The 22,002-nt window shown below is 34.2% G+C and overlaps 1 long non-coding RNA gene across 1 annotated transcript; it reads left to right on the plus strand.

The window, feature by feature from the left end:
- The first annotated feature begins 584 nt into the window (after nt 1-584).
- On the plus strand, nt 585-15,070 carry LOC133179452 (uncharacterized). Its single transcript, XR_009720124.1, has 4 exons — nt 585-671; nt 5,123-5,227; nt 5,441-5,538; nt 14,456-15,070. It is a non-coding gene; the product is annotated as an uncharacterized LOC133179452 (long non-coding RNA).
- The last annotated feature ends 6,932 nt before the right edge of the window (nt 15,071-22,002 follow it).

The following is a 22,002-nucleotide window of genomic DNA, read 5'->3' on the forward strand; positions in this document are numbered from 1 at the left end:
AGCAATGTTGACTGTTGCGACACTGGGCGTGGCTTCATTATTCAGCGGATAATAGTGCTTTTTAACAAATGTTTCTTGACGAATCAGATTAATTCATCTAATATACCTGAAAGTACAATATTAATTAATTGTCATCATTTTCCTATATTAGCATTTTTACTGGTAATGGTTTTGAAATGATAGGAACATGCACTGTTCAAAAAGTCTTAAAATGTTGTTTTGGCTCAATTTCTTTGTTAGATTACTGTGTTGAACTAAGGCAGGTCAATTAAAGTAACATGATCCTATAGATTCCATGTACATTTAGTACTGTAAAGTAGACAAATTTATTGTTCTCACAAGTAGTTCTCAAACATTGATTTAAGTTGGTCTTCTGAAGGATGTAATAATGCAATTGGTCTGCTTAAGGTACAGTGTATAATATAGACATGCATATTTTATTCTGAATTTGTATTATGTCAATCATTAGAAATATATGGATCTTAATTAAAAAACATTGTTTTCATTAGAATTTAAGATATGTATAATAGGCATATATTCTTCATGCTTTTCCATAGTTAAGTCCTTTTTTACAGGGTCTCTGCTAGAATCATGTGGACCCCAGTATAACAAATCTATGGAAAGAGAGAAAATCTCAGCTCAAGGGTCAACATGTCTTTATTCCAAGAAAGGTAAATTGATAATTTTTTCTGCTAAAATACTCTTTTATAAATTATAATATCAATGCAAAAGAGTGAACAAACAATGAACCTAACAACATTTTGAAAATGAAAGTGCAATAACAGTTAATAATTATGATCAATCGAATGAATGTTAATAATCCAATCAAAGTCCTTGTTGTATATCATTTTTGCTAGGGCTGTGTATTGAGCAAAAAAAAAAAAAAGAAAGACATTTTTTAATGCGATATGCAATATATTGAATTCTTTAACAATTCTGTCAAAAAAGTCTTATAAATCATTATGCATGAATTTTATAAAAATATGATTGTTTTTTACTCATTTTTTATTTTTTGTCTCACCGTCTTTAAAAATTACACTTCAAATTCAAACTTTTCTTGACTGTAAAATCAACATGTTTAGTAAAGTTGTCTGTATTTTTATGATTTTGTAATAATCATTTAAGATGTGCTACCTCCTTAATGATTATATCATTTTTATCAGTTTTAATTCAAAACAGTTACCGGTAAATATAATCTTTGGTGATTGAAATTCCCAAGTTTTTCACAGAATTACATAAAAAAACTGCCTGCCCAAAATGTATTGGAATTAAGTTATTTTTAGCTCACCTGAGCCAAAGGCTCAAGTGAGCTTTTCTGATCAAAATTTGTCCGTTGTCTGTCGTCGTTGTCGTCTTTGTCGTTGTTGTTGTTGTAAACTTTTCACATTTTCATCTTCTTCTCAAGAACCACTGGGCCAATTTCAACCAAACTTGCCACAAAGCATCCTTGGGTAAAGGGGATTCAAGTTTGTTCAAATGAAGGGCCACACTCTCTTTCAAGAGGAGATAATTAAGAATTAGTGAAAATTTAGTGGTATCTTTTAAAAATCTTCTTCTCAAGAACCACTGGGCTGTAAAAGTTGAAACTTGAGTGAGACCTTCATTACATAGTGTAGATTCAAGTTTGTTCAAATCATGACCCCCTGGGGTAGGGTGGAGCCACAATGGGGGATCAAAGTTTTACATAGGAATATATACATTTGTAGGAATAAATCTTTAAAAATCTTCTCCTCAAGAACAACAAAGCCATGATTAGTCATATTGATATGGAATCATCCTCAGGTAGTGTAGATTCAAGTTTGTTCAAATCATGACCCCCAGGGGTAGGATGGGGCCACAAGGGGGGATCAAAGTTTTACATAGGAATATATAGAAAAAATCTTTAAAAATCTTTTTCTCAGGAATAGCAAAGCCACATATGGAATTATCCTCAGGTAGTGCAGATTCAAGTTTGTTCAAATCATGACCCCCAGGGTAGGGTGGGGCCACAATGGAGGATCAAAGTTTTACATAGAAATATGTAGGACAAATCTTGAAATTGTTTTTCTTAAAAACAACAAAGCCACAATTAGTCATAATTTATATGGAAGCATCCTCAGGTAGTGTAGATTCAAGTTTGTACAAAATCATGACCCCTGGGGGGGGGGGAAGGGGCACAATGGGGGATCAAAATTTTACATAGGAATTTATAGAAAAAAAATCTTTAAAAACCTTTCTCTCAAGAACAACAAAGCCACAATTAGTCATATTGATATGGAATCATTCTCAGGTAGTGTAGATAAAATTTTGTACAAATCATGACCCCCAGGGGTAGGGTGGGGCCACAATGGGGGATCAAAATTTTACATAGAAATATGTAGAAAAAAATCTTGAAAAATCTTCTTCTCAAGAACAACAAAGTCACAATTAGTCATATTGATGTGGATTCATCTTCAGGTAGTGAAGATTCAAGTTTGTATCAAATCATGACCCCTCGGGGTAGGGTGGGGCCACAAGGGGCGATCAAAGTTTTACATAGGAATATACAGGAAAAAAAAATTGAAAAATCTTCTTCTCAAGAAAAGCAAAGCCTTGTTAAGTCATATTGATATGGAAGCATTCTCAGATAATGTAGATTTAAATTTGTTCAAATCATGACCCCCAGGGTTAGGGTGGTGCCACAATTGAGGATCAAAGTTTTACATAGGAATACATAGGAAAAAACTTGAAAAATCTTCTTCTCAAGAGCAGCAAAGTCATGTTTTGTCATACTGATATGGAAGCTTCCTCAGGTAGTGTAGATTCAAGTTTTTTCAAATCATGACCCCTGGGGGTAGGGTGGGGCCACAATGGGGGATCACAGTTTTACATAAGAATATATAGGGAAAAAAAACTTGAAAAATCTTCTTCTCAGGAACAGCAAAGCCATGTTTTGTCATATTGATATGGAAGCTTGCTCAGGTAGTGTAGATTCAAGTTTGTTCAAATCATGACCCGTGGGGGTAGGGTGGGACCACAATGGGGGATCACAGTTTTACATAAGAATATATAGGGGAAAAAACTTGAAAAATCTTCTTCTCAGGAACAGCAAAGCCATGTTTTGTCATATTGATATGGAAGCTTGCTCAGGTAGTGTAGATTCAAGTTTGTTCAAATCATGACCCATGGGGGTAGGGTGGGGCCACAATGGGGGATCATAGTTTTCCATAGGAATATATAGGGGAAAAAACTTGAAAAATCTTCTTCTCAGGAATAGCAAAGCCATGTTTTGTCATATTGATATGGAAGCATCTTCAGGTAGTGTAGATTCAAGTTTGTTCAAATCATAAACCACAGGGGTAGGGTGGGGCCACAATGTGGGATCAAATTTTTACATAGGAATATATAGGAAAAAATCTTTTCATCAACAGAAAAGCCATGTTTAGTCATATTGATATGGAAGCATCCTCAGGTAGTGTAGATTCAAGTTTGTTCAAATGATGGGGGGGGGGGGGGGTAGGGAGGGTCCACAATGGGGGATCAAATTTTTAACAAGGGAATATATAGGAAAAAAATCTTTAAAAATCTTCTGCTCAAGAACAGTAAAGCCATTTGTTATATTGATATGGAAGCATCCTCAGGTAGTTCAAAATCCAAGCCCCCTCCCCTTTAAACTTTTCAATACTGAAGTGATTTATGCTTTTTCCTAGCCAATGTGCTCAGGTGAGCGTTGTGGCCCATGGGCCTCTTGTTTTTGATATGATATATTCATTAATCTAGATATGTATCGATATACAGGTAAACTTCAGTATCTCGAACACCGGTATGTCGAATACCACGGATATCTCGAAGTGAATCAACGGTCCCGGCCGTTTTTATTATATTTATGATTTTAAAAAACCCCGGTATCTCGAACACGGAAATCTCAAATACCTCACTTATCTCGAAGTAGATTTACGGTCCCAAGTGCTATAAACACATGCGTTATCTCGAAGTCCAACAAATTCTCGCTCCGCTGAATTCACACCTTAGTACACAATAATCCCATTATGCTAATTTTACGGTCTGTTGAACGTATCCATTAGGTCTAGCACAGGCTTCATGGGACCATTGCTGATAATCACACCTTATTAGTCCCAAGCTGTTGTTTTTGGTAGTTAAATTTAATTACGCAGGCCAGGTGATTTGGAGGTGTTAATAAAATGCACTCTCAGAGATACTTTGACACGATAATGAAACAGCGGCTTGGGGACGATTACTGTACTAGAAATTTAAATTATCGAAAATACACACTTATACACATCATTACATATCAAAGTATACACTGAACACATCAAAGTGATATTGAACTCAAGAAATTAAACAATTAAAGACATTATTTTGAGTATAAAAGTCAGTACCAAAAATCAAATCTTCAGTAAATATCATGTCCGATAAGGCAGTCTAACGAAGGACCCGGTAGCCAACCAGGGGGGATAGTTAGATTATCTGACCGTGGTGTAAAAAGAAAACTTAAAGTTCATACAATCGAAACAAAGTTTGCTTTTGTTTATTCATATTGGCAATTTCAATAAATTATTGTAGAACGATAATTCCTGTTGTTACATTTAGGCATGTGGGTATATGTACATATCCTGTTAAAGTCTTTGTGTATCACATTATATCATGATATACTTCAGACAAATTAGTACACCCATAGTTTTGAATATAATTCATACATTGATTTCATTTGCCACAATGGTCTCTTTAATATTGCAATAATGCATTTGGTCTTCCTAATGCATGTATAATGCAGGTACTGTATATACTCTATGTCCAGCTTATAGGTGAGTCATAAAAAGATTAGTATTTTGAAACCAGGTTAAAACATCAGAGCATTGATTTGAAATTGTCAATTGATTCTGGCAAAAAGTTGTACCGATTTATAAGCGGGTTAATAGCAAATCCCTCCAAAATAACCTCAAAAAATACAACTGACTTATAGGTGGACCACCTTATAGGCAAGTATATATACGGTATAGTTTTTGTTGAATTTTGCTAACAGCAAAACACTATATGAATAATGAATTTTGGAAAAAAAAGATTATTAAGTTTAATGATGCATGTATGTAGTATAGAAATATTGTTCATATGCCTGTACATGGTACAAATATGCATTTTACAGAGTGTACATATGCCAGAATCATATGGACTGCAGACTGGCCCTGGTGATTCCGTTAAGAAAAAAGAGGAAAAATCAGTGCTTGTGCTCATTGGTCATTGGACAAAGGTAAATAGATTTATTTCATGAAACTAAACATGTAAATTACTAGGATATTAAAATATCACAATTAAAATACATGTACTGATTTATATATATATGGATATCAGTTGGTCTCCTTGATGGAGTTAAATGCATTTGTTATCCCTTTTAAGTGGATCATATAAATATTATGCAGTTTATTTAGAAGCTCTTTATTATCTGCACTGTTTACTTTTACAGGGTGTATGCCAGAATTTTTTCAAGAACAGTCTGAATCTGACATGGAAAAAATGAAGAAAAACAGCCTTCCTGTTTATAAATCTACATTCTGACAAAGGGTAATTTTGTTTAGTTCAATTAGAAGTGCACATTTAATTTCAGTTGCTTTCCTTAATGATATATTATAGCATTTTTATTCCCTTATGAACAATATGTATACTTGTAAAGCATGTATCACAAAATCTTCTGCAAACAAAGTTTTGGGTGTATAGTGTTTGTTGTTTAACATCCCTCTTGAGAATTTTTCACTCATATGGAGATGCCACCACTTGTCGGTGGAGAGCTGCAAATTTTTATCCTATACTCAGCACTTACGGCCATTGAGCATTGAGAGATCTTTATCGAGCCAGCACCTACTGTGACATGGGACCTTGGTTAATACCTCTGTCTCATCTGAAGAACGGGTCTCCACGTCCCACAGTGGGATTCAAACTCGCGATGTAAGGATCAGCTTCTTTCTCGGCGACTCTAGAGTAGACGCTCTAACCACTGCATCTGCTCTACTTTGGCAACTTTGGGTGTATGTAAGCATAGGAATCATCATGTCCATCTGTCTGTTCATGTGTTTGGCCACTTTTATGATTAGTTTTTTTGTTCCAATTCTGGCTGAGATAAATTGATTTAAGTCATCTAAATACAAACAAATTAAGGGAAATTACTATGGTATTGGAATGAACATTTTGGAATACTGTCTAATTGTTCCATTGTAGTTGGTTTCTTTAATGTTGAAATAATGCATCTGGTCTTCCTAATGCATGGCATACACTGTATGCATGTGTAATGTTAAAGTTGGCTGAATGTAAAACAGTTCTTGCGTTATGACAAAAGTAAATAGATTTAGTTCATGTAACTAAACATGTAAATTATTAGGGTATTAAAATCTCAAGTTTTGAATACTGATTTACATGTGGAGAGTAGTTGGTCTCCTTAATGCAGTAATAATACATTTGGTCTCCCTTATGCATACTGTATATTATATAAATTTAATGACTGACATGTACGAGGGTTGATCCAAAAGTTCATGGAATTTCTTCATATTTTATTTTTTTATTAGTGAAAGTGGTTGAATACTGATTTACATGTGGATAGTAGTTGGTCTCCTTAATGCAGTAATAATACGTTTGGTCTTCCTTATGCATACTGTATATTACATAAATTTAATGACTGACATGTACGAGGGTTAATCCAAATACTCATGGAATTTCTTCATATTTTATTTTTTTATTGGTGAAAGTGGTTGAATACTGATTTACATATGGATAGTGGTTGGTCTCCTTAATGCAGTAATAATACATTTGGTCTCCCTTATGCATACTGTATATTATATAAATTTAATGACTGACATGTACGAGGATTGATCTGAAAGTTCATGGAATTTCTTATTTTATTTATTTATTAGTGAAAGTGGTTGAAAATTATAAGAATATAGACACTTGTTGAATTTTTTTAATAAAAAAATATTTTAAATATTAATGATAGTAACTCTATCATGGCAGTTGCCATAGCAAAGGATATGTTTTAAAATGCAGGGGAGACATTTACTCGTTCATTATCATTTTAATTCTTAATACGTGATATAAGAAAAAAACCTGCACTAAGTGGCAAATAAAATGAGAATTTTGTCATTATTACGATTGCTTGACCACTAATATACCTGTCTGTGAGAGTTTTACTGATTTAACTTGATATTTAGATTATTAGTTGATGATTTCTTGTTCATCTTTTAATTGTTAGAAAACGTCGCATTTCAGTCAAGTTATAAGTTTTGTTAAAATCTTAGGAACACTCTGACTTAAAGGGGTATACTACTGATACAGGCTGGAGAAAAATGCATTTAGCAACTGATTTTCCAGTGGCGTGAGAAATTTAAGAACAATAGAACTTCCATGGAGGTTAATTAAGGTGTGGCTGCTTTTGGAGGGTCTGTTTTTCTCGTAGACAAATTAAGCGTTGATGGATGTTGACCGCTGACGTACTGTGCTTGACTTTGCTACTGAAATTGACACATCATATGGAAAGATGGGGAGTATTTTTGAAATATGAGTGTAATATAAAGATAAGTCGATTGGTGGATACCCAGGCTTTTCTTGAGAGAAAAAAGGAGAAAAAGGCAGAATATTCTGTAGAATTACTTAGTTGAATTGAACATGAGGGTGAGATGCTCCTATAACATGACATGACATACTTAACTTGACGTTACATCGAAGTCTCCCCCGGATTTTACAACTATCAGTGTTCAGAAAGCTCATGTGACCTTATTGGTAATTAGAACGTGGTGAAATTTTCCAGTATTGTTGCATAATGACTCTATATTATAAATATGCCTATTGTTTGCTTTCATCAAATCACAATAAAATTTTAGAAATAATTAAATTCCATGAACTTTTGGATCAACCCTCGTATTAGAAAAAAGATGGATCTAAGATTGAACAGGTTATAATTCACCTGAGTCATTTAAATTACTTATTGCTATCTGTTCTTGTTCAGTCATCATGTGTCAAGTATTGTCTGTAAACTATTGAACATTTTCAGCTTCTTTTCTGGAACCAGTTTCAACTAATTTCTCGGTTGAAGTACTGTATAGGGGATTAATTTCAGGGGTTGTAATGTTCATGTTTTTCTCTCCTCTGACACGAGCGAGGTTTGTTGAATTCGCGGAATCGGTATATAACTAAGGTTACATGTACCTCCCTTCAATGTCTATATCCATTTAATCAAGTGCATAGCTAGAAGGCATTAATCAGCGTTATGTATTCACTTCACGAACAACAGGGTAGATTTATATATACATCAGCAAGTTCAATAGTTATTTGAATGATTTTTTAAAACCAAAATGTCGATAAAAACATGATAATGCAGGTAACAAATACACGTCGTAACATAGTTAGGTACGGGTATTCAAAACCCATGACCCTAGTGTTTTGATTGATGAAACATGTAGCGTTGGCTATTAAAACAGTTTTTTTTTTTTTTTTACAAATACAGGTTATTATCTGCTGGGTGATCTAAATTAATGTCAAGCGTGATAATAAAAATAATTGAATGACAAGTACGATTCGTAATTACTAAAATGACCATGCACTGCACGTATATTTACCTATCGTAGTCTATTCTCAAATTTCCAAATATAACATGTAGGTTATTGAAAACTTATTCACTGTTTCTTGAATTCACGGATTTATTCACACCGTGAATATAGCGAATATTAACACCACGAGTTATTTTCCCCCTATACAGTATACAGACTTAATATAGAAATGATTTTTTCAACTTTCTCAATCTATTATGAATTTAAAAATGTAAATATAAGCATTTAATTGTAAATATTAAACATTTAGCATCTCATAACCAGAGTTGGAAATTACTGACTGCCCGAGGCAGTCTGTTTTTCAGGTAGGCAGGGACAAACTTTAGATTAACCTCGGTGGTCGGGGTCATTTAAACAGGTAGTTCCTGTTTTCCTTTTTTTTTCAGGGTATAGTAAGTCTATAGAAATTAAGTAAAATATAGTATATCAAAGGAACACTTCTAGCTAAAAATATGAGATGACTTATAGGACCAATATTGGTTTCAGTCTTTAGAGAAAGCTTACCGATATATGTTCCGGTCACTGACTTTAGGTCACATGTGTGTAGTTTCTTGTTTCTCATGTATTGCTTTAGTTCTACATTAATGGTAATCTAACAACCAAGCTTTATGATAAACGTGATGACTTTAACTTTTCAATCGTCAACTTCCCTTACTTATTCAGCAATATACCTTCATCACCTGCATACGGGGCTTATATCTCTCAGTTGATTCGATACGCAAGAGCATCCTCTATGTATGAACAATTTTTAAAAGGAGGTAAGTTATTGACAAACAAATTGCTGAAACAAGAATATCAGCAGTCTTGTTTAAAGTCATCATTTTGTAAGTTCTATGGTCGATACAATGACCTTGTCAGAAATACAATTTATCATTAAGTAAAATGCTGACTGATGTTTTTCGTACTCATTGTTAGGCCATTATTTACACACTGAATTGTGTATGGATTTTTCTATTGTTTCCCAGTCGTGACAAGGAGCACACAGCGGGTGTGACTGGTCTACAGGGGATGCTCACTCCTCCATGGCACCTGATCCCACCTCTGATGTTTTGGAGGTCCGTATTTGCTCTCCTCCTATTTTGTATTTTTTGATGGGCTTTTGAGCTTGAATACTGATTGTTATCTCGATATATTTCATTCTACTCAACTGTGTGTTCATGTGATCCTACCTCAGTATTTACAGAATGATACATCCTTTGTTTGAGGGTCATTCTTGATGTCTGACTGAGTAATGGCAATGGGACATAAAACCTTAACTGACCTTACCACATTCTTTTCTGATCTGAAAACCCTCATGCATTTTTAGCATAACATATCGCCAATGCTCACATTTTTCCCGAGGAATGAACTGCATCTACTCTGCATAGAACAGTATCTCTCCCACTGGCACAACAGTACTATTATACGTCATTATGTTCTTGAAAGGCAAACACAGCAATTATTGCTCGGCATGATTTTTTTTCATGACACCTGCAGTATCGAGTAACACAAAGTGAATGATTCATGTCCTCGAACAAAGTGTGCTTACAATGAGGTTTAGTTCCGGTTGATTGCGTTTAGTTAAAGAGAATTTATGACCTGCATTTCCATAGATGTCTTTTATATCAACACCAAACATGCATTTAAGGAAGAAAATATATTAAGTAAAATGCAAAAGCCTGTATTAAAAAATCAAAAGACAAGTGCACTTAAGCAATGCTTAAAGCTGAACACGACTCGTAAATAGGTATACGCCATTTTCGATATTATATCTACGATATCAACACCAAGGTATACTCTTCGCATTCGTTACACCTGACTGCTTTATTGTCACGGGTATCAGCGTGGAATGGCGACCCGTGTTCATGCTAGTAATCTTGCAATACCTTGTTTACATTTTATTGCAGTTACATGTATCTTTGTTTGTTTGTATACTGCACTGACCTGTACAACTATTGTAAGTTTCTTTGGTATCTTACTTTCCTGCATTAGACGAAGTATTAGTTATTTTTGTCGCTACCGAGTGCTGTATGGTATACGTCCGTCTACACCTGTGTCAACCGATTACACTGAACAGTGACTAAGTCAGGCCCTTTATATAGGGGTCCTGAGATATAGCGAGAGTCCGATCGAAAATGGCAGACACATTCTTTTTACGAAGCGTGTTCAGCTTTAATGGGCCCTTTTTCAGTGCCATATTACTTTAGAATGTATTACCAAATTGTTCTCTTTTGGTAATAGTTAAACACAAGTGGACATTTCTAATTAAAATCACATTAAAACATCACCTAAATCAGCATGGATTTGAAACAAATGAAGTTTTTTAAATGCCTATAGATACCCCAAATCCGGAAAAGTCATACCGAACCTATTTTGAGTTTCGTTTATTTAAATCAAGGGGAGGAGACATTTAATTCAGACACTTGAACAATCTGATGGTGGATCATTGACAGGCGCGTTTGCCGAATGATACTTCTTGTGCTATTTTACCCGAGAAAAAAATCGAATGAAGTTGTATAGATACCTGTATCTGTATCCATAGTGATCAAACTAAAAAATTTGCATGCTTGCATTTGAAATAATACAATAAGTATTAACATTAGTTCCTTTAAATTTTAAAATGAAAAAAAAGTGTATTTAGGTGGCTTTCAATACCGGTACCATTGTCTTGCATGAATGTTAAAAATGTTTGACACTTTTATTTATGATGACATTTTAACGACACTTAACTCTCCTAACCATCCCGTGTTCCTAAAACCAAATACATACAAACTTCTCTATGCGGCTTGACTTCGATATAATGATACAGAACGTGGTTATGTTTTACAGTGAGCATCTTTGAGGAATGTTTACCTGGGTAGAACTCACGTGACTACCAGTATTTTAAATAATTTATTCCACGGGTGGGTTCAACATAGGTCATACAGGTAAATAGCTCTTGCTTGTTATAGGAAAAACATTGAACATTTCATACATTTTTAATATTTTAAGTACAAGCCTAATCATGTACAAATTTCCTACTTTCACACAAGTTTTATATTAAATGTATAATGCATTTTTTTTCAATCGCACAAGTTTGTACAATGTTAGGTTGACAATAAACAAAAGCTTTGAAATGATTGACCGTCCTTGATTTACTATAGAAAATCACGAATGTCGACTGACCCCTACCACATTGTATGGCTTTGCTCTTTGTATATTCATGAATTTCAGCGATAAAATTTGTTGAATCTTATGGTTTAGATATCAATTAATGATCTGAGATGGAAAATTATGCTTAATTTAATTCTTCATTTTTTCACATTTTACCGGGGCCCATAAGTGCACTCGTTCTTTAGTGTTTATACAGGTAAAAAGTTTGAAAAAATAAAAATGTGCCAACAAATGGTTTCGAACCAGAACACTAAAAATGTTCATGGTAAGAGTCTGCGGTCTATTGTTCTGGGCTATGCTGACTATGAGGAAATTTGTAATAAATATAAACCAGTATGATAGAAATAGGTTTTCACGTTTTTTGTAGTTTTTTTTCTATGAATTTCTACCCTAGGCACCTCTAAAAGAACCTTGTTTTAAATAATTGCTTACTAGATCAAAATCTATCAAAATTTCATAATTTAATTTAGGGGCAGGCAAAGGGTGATTTTATTGCATCTATTGGGTATAATTTTCTTATCAGAAAATTGTAGAGATATGCAAGGTTAATTAATGACAACATTTATTTTTCCTTTTTGCCTAATACTTTTATGATTTTCACTAATAAATTGATTATTGAAAAAAGCCTTTAATATGACTGCTGATTTTATCTCCATCTGTTAATTTTCAACACCTTTTCTCATGATTATAGTAGATAGAGAACAGATTATGATTTCTAACATTTACTTTTACAGATCATTTTCTTGAGATAGGTGGAACCAACAGTCAAATACAGACACTTTTAAGAAAAGTAAAAATCTGGCTCAGCTAAAAAAAAAAAAAAAAAAAAAAAATCATTTACAGTTTTAACAATTAGTAATTTTACCTTAATTAACTGGAAAAATCTTATTTGACGAAATACAGGTCAAGAATGAAGAGTTTAAAGCCTAGTTGGGATTTTTGTCAATCATTACAGGTAATCTGCAGTCCCTCTCGAGAATTTTACACTCATATGGAGATGCCACCACTTGCCAGTGGAAAGCTGCAAATTCTGTCCTATACTCTGCACTCATGGCCATTGAGCAGTGAGGGGTCTTTTTCATGCCAGCACCTACTGTGACACGGGACCTTGGTTTATAAGGTCTCATCCGAAGGACTGGTCTCCATGTTCCACAGTGGGATTCAAACCTGCGACATAAGGATCAACTCCTTACTTCGCGACTCTAGAGCAGACGCTCTAACCATGGCGCCACGCTTGTGACTAGCTCAGTTTTAAAGAAATCATTCAAGATATTTTTTATCAAACTTAATATGCTGATACATATATAATTTATTTAGTAAGACCTATTCAACTATTTCAAAAACTTTTTACCTTTCCTGTGACCTTGACCTCACTTTCCTTCAATTTGCATTTTGCATGGTTTTAAAACCATTTAAAATATTGATATTTAAGGCTATGCATCTATACATAATTTGGTGAGAATTTATCATCTATATCCATTTTTTTTAGATTTCAATTTCGATTTTAAAGAAACTTTTCAAGATATTCTCATCAAACTTCATACACTAACACAAAATTTCATGTTGCATTACTATACACTTGGCGGGCATACATGTCTTATGGACATATTTCTAGTGTATTGCTATTTCTGTTGTTTGTTTACTTCTGGTCAGTAAGTGCCCACTAGGGGCAAGCCCCAGTCCTGTTTTCTTTTCCAGGGTTGCAACAGTGCCCCCTAGAAAAACAAGTTGCACCATCCAATCAAATGGTGTTTTGTGCTGCTTTATGCCAATGAAATTAAGGCTGGACAGCATATGTATCATATTCTGACCAATGGGGTTGCCGTATTTTCAAAAAATTAGGATAGACTTACCACTTCAGCATTCCTTTCATCACTGAAGTGATATACATGGTCAAAAATTAAATAACTTTCATTTTTGTGTCAACTGCAGAGCAGAACGACACTTAGAGATCACTTTACCTGGTGTCTGTCTGTCCGTCTGTCACACCTTATATCTCAAAATTTTGAGAGGCAGGGTTTTGATAATTAGCATTTATATATGTTTTTGAGCTCATGATACTATACTTTGAAACTGTATGAAATTCAGTTACCACACAAACTTATATTTAAATACATGAAAATGCATTGGGATCAGTATTCCACAATGAATCGTGTTGACTGACAAAGTGACAATTAAAGTAAAGACAGTCTGAAATTCCTTTCCTCCGAGGATTGTTGGAAGCACCTACATGTGTATTAATAAAATGATAAATAGTTATTCCTCATAATTTCAATTAAATTATTCATTTGAGGACTGGGGAACCATATTTTCTTTGATTGCCAGATTCTCTTTTAAATACTTTTGGATCCTTTTTTTCCTTGCAGGCAAATGCATGAACCTCCATGCTAATATTAAATTAATAGCTGACCACTCTTAGATTTATTTACCTCTTTAATGACGATACCTAGCAGGTGACATATACATTCCTTGAAACACTCTAGTTCCTATTTGATTTTCACTAATATAAAGATTATTGAAAAAAAGACTAAGGTGCTCTATAGTGATCAGTCTATTCATTCATCTGTCTGTCAAATACACATATCCCTTGTTCAGAATACAGGTGACTCTAAATACTTCAAACTTTATATTTTTTAATTAGATACATGTAGCTGCTTTGGAACATCTGAAAGGTCTATTACATTATCACTAGTTTTACTAGTTTTCTTCATGTAAGTTGAATATATTTTAAATTTTTAAATTTTTATTTTTTCCAGGTAAGAAAGAAATTCAGGATTTCTTAAATTGCCCTTGGAGTTCTTGGATTGCATCAAACTGCTAAAAGACCTCAACAAAAACAGCGTCTTGAAAATAAAAATGAAAATATTCAGTGAAAAAAAAATGATGAAAGAGCCACTAAAAATCTTCAAGCCTTTGAGCTGAAATCTGGAAGTCAATCTGTGGACTTTACTAGTAAGTCATAATTACTAAGTCATCATTTGTGTATAATAAATACACTAAACTGTAAACACTTGTTAAAATGTGTATAATTTTTAGATATAATTTGTATCTCATAGACTTCAATAGTTTCATGTAATTTAAGTAATAATGAAAATTTCCTGTTGTCTAGCTAGATTAGAAACTATTATTGTCCAATTTTGGATATTGTGAAATAATTCATCTAGTATGCATACATGTGTGTACACTTTAAGTGATTTTTCTACACCAAATTTAGGTCCGAATATCGGCCCTTTCCCCTGTCAAAAGTTACCAAGTTTTTCCCAATTTAAATTGCTTTTTTCCCAAAATAAAACCATGATGAAGAATAAAGACAATCATTGACAAATTTCAAAGATTTAAAAAAAATAAGAAAGTTATAAAATTTAATGTACATGTAGAACTGTGTCTAATTTGTTATTTTATCAGCAATAAATTGAATAAATGATTTTAAAATTACTTATATATGTCATTTTACCTGTAAATTAAAGTTAACTACAATCTTATTGATTTTTCCCAAGTTGGCACAGATATCGATGATTTTTCCCAATTGTAAAGGCCCAGGCCCCTTTTAAAAAATGTAAAAAAATCACTGACTTACGTGTTAATTAATTGTTATAGCAAATTCAATCGATCATTAAGTTGAATGTTGACTAATGTTTTTCATCAAAATTGTTTACACTGAATTGTTTGTGGATTTTTCCATTTGCCCAATCATGTCAAGGAGCACATGGCAGGAAATGCTTTCTCCTCCATTGCACCTGGTGTTTTTAGAGGTCTGTGTTTGCTCTGCTCTAATTATGTATTGTTTCAATGGACTTTAAAGCTTGATCACTGTTGGTAATCTTCATATTTCATATACTATTAGAGTACTTGAAGAAAACTGTAAAGATTTAACATACAGTATAATGCATGTATATTGCACTTTAAGTACAGTGTATGTGGTTAAGAAATGTTAAATCGTCTCATAGTGCATTGAATTTGTTGAAAATTAGAAAATGTGTTGAATTTTTTTTTGAAATAATGTTAGATTGCAGATTTTTTTAAATCATGCAAGTAAGAAATTGCTAAATATTTTTTAGCTTTTCTGGACAGTCTAGATGAGTTCTTACTATATACCTAGCATTGTCATCCCAGTTAAAATTTAAGGAACAAGGTTCATTCCTAAGCTCTACCTGGACAAACTTGCATGGATTAAAGCACATTAACAGATTTACTTCAAATGCTTGACCTGATCTACATTTTCCTCATGTGTTTTTTTGTTTTTGTTTGTTTGTTGTTTAACATCCCTCTCAAGAATTTTTCATCCATATGGAGATGCCACTACTTGCTGGTGGAGAGCTGCAAAATTTGACCTATACTTTGCACTCAGGGCCTTGAGCAGTAAGGGATCTTTTTTGTGCCCACATCAACTGCTAGGCGGGACCTCGGTTTATATGGTCTAATCTGAAGGACTGGTCCCCACATCCCCAGTGGATTTGAACCTGAGACTTAAGGATTAAATCCTTACTCGCGACTTTAGATTACAAACTCTATCCTTTGCGCCACATGGGGGACTCCACAAGATTAAGTGTTTTGAGCAGTCCTATTCTCATGTAATTATAAACTCTATGTTGAGCAAACCTGCAAAGATGATGTATGTACATGTAAATGTTTCAGGGTACCAATCCATGATTTGACTTAGATTTTCTGGATTAATGACCAGTTTTTTAGAGAAGGTTCATTCAAAGTAACAATATACTCTTTGGTGATCAGTAAACATAGATGATGTATCCTGCTTCTGATGCTGGATGTAACATACATTTTCAGGGTTATTGAGCAGTTAAATCTAACCCAGACCAACTTGCATAGATTTTGGATCCAGGTGATATACATTACCAGAGTGTTTGTTGAGTGAGACTTTGCCTTACTAGTAGATAACATTTATAGAAGTGAGCTTTGTATTCTTTGATTAGGTATGTTTTTTCTTTGCTCGGAATATATATGTACCATCAGTGCCAACTACCATACATTTTATATAATAGATGTAGCTGTTGTTCAACTGAATATGATAAAACTGTGGATGAAAATAATTTGATTTTTGTACCTTTGAATGTATTGAATTAATTTGTAAAAGCTGTTATGATACAATGTTTGATATTTTATAAAAGTTTTTAGCATATGCAATCAATAAATGTATCAACATTTTTATTTTATTATACTTTTTACCCTGCAAACTTCTTAAAAACAGAATAGTAATGATCCATTTAACTGATACTAGGTTAGTGTCACATTGTACTGGTATATCATGTATACTGAACTGTAAATAAGAAACATCTAAATAGGTAAAATCACAGCATGAATCATTGGATTATGTAAGAAGTGCACTATCTTGTGCTTTGGTATGGTATTAATAATAAATGTTAAACTATCATTTTTTTTTTCAAATTAACAAAGGATATGCTTGAGTGACTGTATTTTGACTAGCAGTAAAAATAAAATGATTTTTAAGCATTTGAATTATTTTGATTCATGGTCTCTGCAAGTTTAATGATAGCAAATATGTATATTGAACATGGCATCCACATACTGCTATACGGGATGGGGCATAACTTTTACTGAATCTTAATCACAACCTTGAAATTTTATGTAGTACATGTACTCTTGGTTTCAACTGGTCAAATGTATTCTTAAATCAGAAAGAATTTAAACAAATATAGGCATAGGTCAGAACTTTATCAATTAGTTGGAAAGCGAATGCACTCAGTGACTATGGTTTAAAAGAAGCTGGGTATAAATAGCAGGAAAAACTACTTGATGTCCACTGTGAACTTTGTGTCCTCAACAAAACAATATGTAGTATACTATACTTGGTCTAAAGAATAATCTGTGTCTGCATTCACTTTTAGGTTAAACTGTTTTGGGCATTGATAGTTTGTTTAACGTCCCTCTGGAGAATTTTTCACTCATATGGAGATGCCAACACTTGCTGATGGAGAGCTGCAAATGACCTATGCTCGGCACTCAGGGCCAATGGGCAGTGAGGGATCTTTTTCATGCCAGCATCTACTGCGACACTGGACCTCTGTTTGTACGAAGGACAGGTCTCTACGTCCCACAGTGGGATTCAAACATGTGACAAAAGGATCAACTAACTCCACGACTCTAGAGCATAGGCTCTTTCCACTGCACCACGTGGGCGACAGCATTGAGAGTTAAATGTGGATATCAGAACAAGCTACTCTGGGCTTATACTCTCTATATATTGATTGATTGTATGTTGTTTTACATTCCTCTCAAGATTTTTTCACTCATATGGAGACACCACCACATGCCGGTGGAGATCTGCAAATTTTGTCCTATACTCGGCACCTACGGCCATTGAGCATCGAGGGATTTTTTTCGTGCCAGCACCTACTGCGACACAGGACCTCGATTTATTCGGTCTCATCTGAAGGACAGGTCTCCCCATCCCACAGTGGGATTTGAACCTGCGACGTAAGGATCAACTCCTTACTTCGCTACTCTAGAGCAGATGCTCTAACCACTGCGCCAATGGGGCAACTACTCTCTATTTAAGTCACTTGTGCAATGACTTTAGTTTAATTCAAAGTTTTGTACTGATCATGTTGAGTCACATTAGTCACATTTCTGCTGACCTTGACTAATGACCATCTGCAACTATTCTGGTTGGAAACAATATTTTAATTAATGCATAATAAGTGAAATTACTATGAAAGAAAAATGGTCTACTTAAACCACAAGTTATATTTATAAAAAATATACACTGGTCTCCTTAAGTCATATGAGAGAAACATAAAATATTAAGGAGACCATTTTTTTCATATATTTTTAGGAGGCATTTATTATGAAAAAATAAAGCAAGAGTCGACTAAATGGTGTTCTATAGATCTTTGATCTGGTATTTCTTTTTAGAAAAAAGCAAATTTAAAAAATCTGTATATTGTCTCCTTAAGCCATATATAATGGTCTGGTCTCCCTAGTCCTTAAATCAGAGTTATATATATATATATATATATATATTTATATATAAATATATATATAAAATATGTATATGGGTGTGCGTTTGTATATTTATGTTCTTAAGTGTTTTCTTCAAAACGTTACATTAATTAAATTGTCCTTCATATACGTGGTCGTTTTTGAATATGTATTGGGAAGAGCACGTTGTAAACGCCTTTGTTTTTATATTGAAGCCTTGCAATCCTAAAATAAATTTAACTAATGCGAACATTTCACGACTTAAATTTTGGAAGCACGTTTTAAGTCTTATACCTATTATGTGAAATACGTGACAATCGTCCGTTTTAGTTGTAATTTTCTTCACTTAGAATTTATAGCAAAAGAAGATAAGTGTATTTGGCGTGTGATCTGTAGGAATAAAATGTAGGAAATATTTATAGTTTAAGTATCATAATTTGGTCGGTTGACCACATCTTGACAGACTTTACAAAGTTACACACATAGAAAAATGTTTCATTGGCATTAAAATACCTTTTAGAATTGTGATATTTAAATCAGCTTATATTAAAATAGGCTTATCGTTTCTGAGAGTAGAGGGGCAGCCCGAAAAATATTGACACCTTACTTAAATAAAATTTAACAAGCAAAACCCCAAGCAACAAAGGATGTTTGTGAAACCCTTATGCCCCCCCCCCCCCCATAATTTGAATTTTTCTACGTCCAAAGGGCAAAACTCCGTCAAGAATTCATCGAACGTACCAAAAACAGAACTTGACCTAGATATTCCTATGAGAAAGCTGTATACCAAATATTTCATTATGTGCAACCTATGCAAAGAAAATGAACGGAAACTGTTGGTGGACAGACCGACTGACAGACAGCAGCAAAGCAATATGCCCTCCCTTCTTCGATTGATTGATTGTATGTAGTTTGACGTCCCATTCGAGAATTTTTCACTCATATAGAGACGTCACCATATACCGGTGAAGGGCTTCAAATTTTGACCTTTACTCGGCACTGAGGGCCATTGAGCAGTGAGGGTTCTTTATCGTGCCAACGTCTGCCGTGACACGGGCCTCGGTTTTTAATGTCTTATCCGAATGATCCGCAATATTCACTTCAAAGTGCCGAGCGCATGGCGAAGGAACTTGCTACCCATTTTTTATCGACTTAGGTCAGTCGCGGCCGAGATTCGAACTCACGACCTCCCAATCACGGAGCGAGCGCTCTACCGACTGAGCTACCGTGAACGTAACGGTTTCTCCTTTCTTCGAAGGGGGGCATAAAAAAGGAAAATTGTCCAAACTCGAACCAAAAACCTTAATTCCCAAGTGCTTTGGACTAGTGACGCATATACTAGTGAGCTATCGTCGAGACACAAACGATATGGATTTTATAACAAGGCAGCACCGCATCTACACGGTGGGAATTTTTTGCAAAAAAGTTAATTTGTCTGGGTTTTCTCTCCATGCTTTACAAATGGTTGCTCGTTTCTTTGAATTAAAATATACACAAATAGCGTTTTAAAATTATGGAGAGATGCCCCAGAAATAGAAAAACTTTAGGAAAACGTTCTTAAAAATATAACATTTTGTCCCAAATGATTCATATAGCCGATTTTCAAGTTCTTTTTGTAGCAATCAAAACACGATAACGAGAAAATAGTAACCTTTTCTATTTCACTGGAACCCGATACATCTAAGGAATGCTAAAATTTCATGTGACATCAATGAAATTTTCACTTTTCAAATGCAACCAGATTCCTGCTGAATGCCAGTCAAATGCACCCTCTTTGTTTGAGACGAGTTTGCATTTGAAAATTTAAACGCATTTTAAATTGAATACAATACAATAAAGTGCTACCTATTTTTTATCGACTTCGGTTAGTCGCAGCAGTGATTCGAACACACGACCTTCTGATCTATCGACTGAGCTACAATTTGTCTGTGAAGATGTGATACTGTATCTGTTAAGTAAAATATTCAATCATGAAATTTTACCTGTGAATTAAATTGAGAATATACACAAGTTAAACAAACAGAAATTACAAAAGCAAAAGAAAGAAAAAAAAAAAAGAAAATTCAAAGGGGAGGGGTGCCGGTGCTTTCTCCGCTTTTGGTTCTTGAGAAGATTTTTCAAAATTTTCTTTATATATTCCTATGTAAAACTGCATATTTGGACTTGTACTTAGCACCTATGGCCTTTCCTTTTTCCAGGCCGCACCTACTGCGACACGGGACCTCGGTTTATACAGTCTTACCCAAATGACCTGTCTACACGTCCCGCAGTGGGATTCGAACCCACGACGTAAGGATCAATTCCTTACTCTGCAAGTATAGAACAAACTCTCCAACCTCTGCGCAACGCCGGCGACTATGTCAAATTGAATTCGCAGATTACTCAGTGGGAATTTTCCTGTTAATACTCGTCTCTTACGAAATCTCCCAGTACGACAGAACTAGACTGAAGCTAGCAGCCAATAACAGCAGCCATTAAGCCCGTAGAAGCTAGCAGCCAACAAGTTTGGCTTTCCAGAAAGCCTGAAATGTCATCTCTTTGGCTTCATTAATGTCACAGAATAAACAGTGGAATGTTATATTATTTTCTCAGCTATTACAGGCAGTAGTATCGCTTTTGAAAAAATGGGGGGGGGGGGTGAAGGACAAAAAAAAAAAAAAAAAAAAAAATCGACGATTTATCTGAACAATCTTTGACAAGGGAAAAAAGGGGCTATCCAAACTCAACATTTTCATTTCTTGGAAGGGAAGGAGGGATAACAACTTTTCCGACAAACGTATTTTAAATTATAATACATTCTCATTTGATGATTTGACGTACCATACTGCAACAAAAGGTGGAAGAGGGGTCAAGGGTGCGCCTCTTCAATGTTTGGTGCTATGTGCCTGTATTATTTTACCTGTTGTAAATATGCTTTATTCAGTTTAAATATATTTTGTATAATGTCTGAAAAAAATTCTAACCACTGAATCAAGCACGTTTCAAGGCTATTAGAAATTTAAAACAAAAACCGATTTATTTGCCGATTCAGATTTTAATTAACAGACACAGGTTTGTTTGTTTTTTTTAATCAGTCGAACTATGGAAACATGAGGTTATTCAAGTTCAAAATCGGTGAAAAATTTAATTAATAACATATATCATGTTTAGTTACACCCAATCTCGTATTTTTATTTTTTAGCTCAGATACGCCATATATAGCTTTAACAATTATTCCGAAAGAGAAGATGGATAAAAACTTAGCGTTCCTTTTGACTTTAGATCTTAGCCGCCTACTACGGCAGCAAAGAAGTTTTAAAGCGCCAACTTAAATTAATCTGAATCTGAATTAATTCTCAAGACTTTC

The sequence above is a fragment of the Saccostrea echinata genome, unplaced genomic scaffold, assembly GCF_033153115.1.
Source record: "Saccostrea echinata isolate AGI-Se365-2 ecotype Australia unplaced genomic scaffold, CSIRO_AGI_Sech_v1 ptg000004l, whole genome shotgun sequence".
Taxonomy (NCBI): domain Eukaryota; kingdom Metazoa; phylum Mollusca; class Bivalvia; order Ostreida; family Ostreidae; genus Saccostrea; species Saccostrea echinata.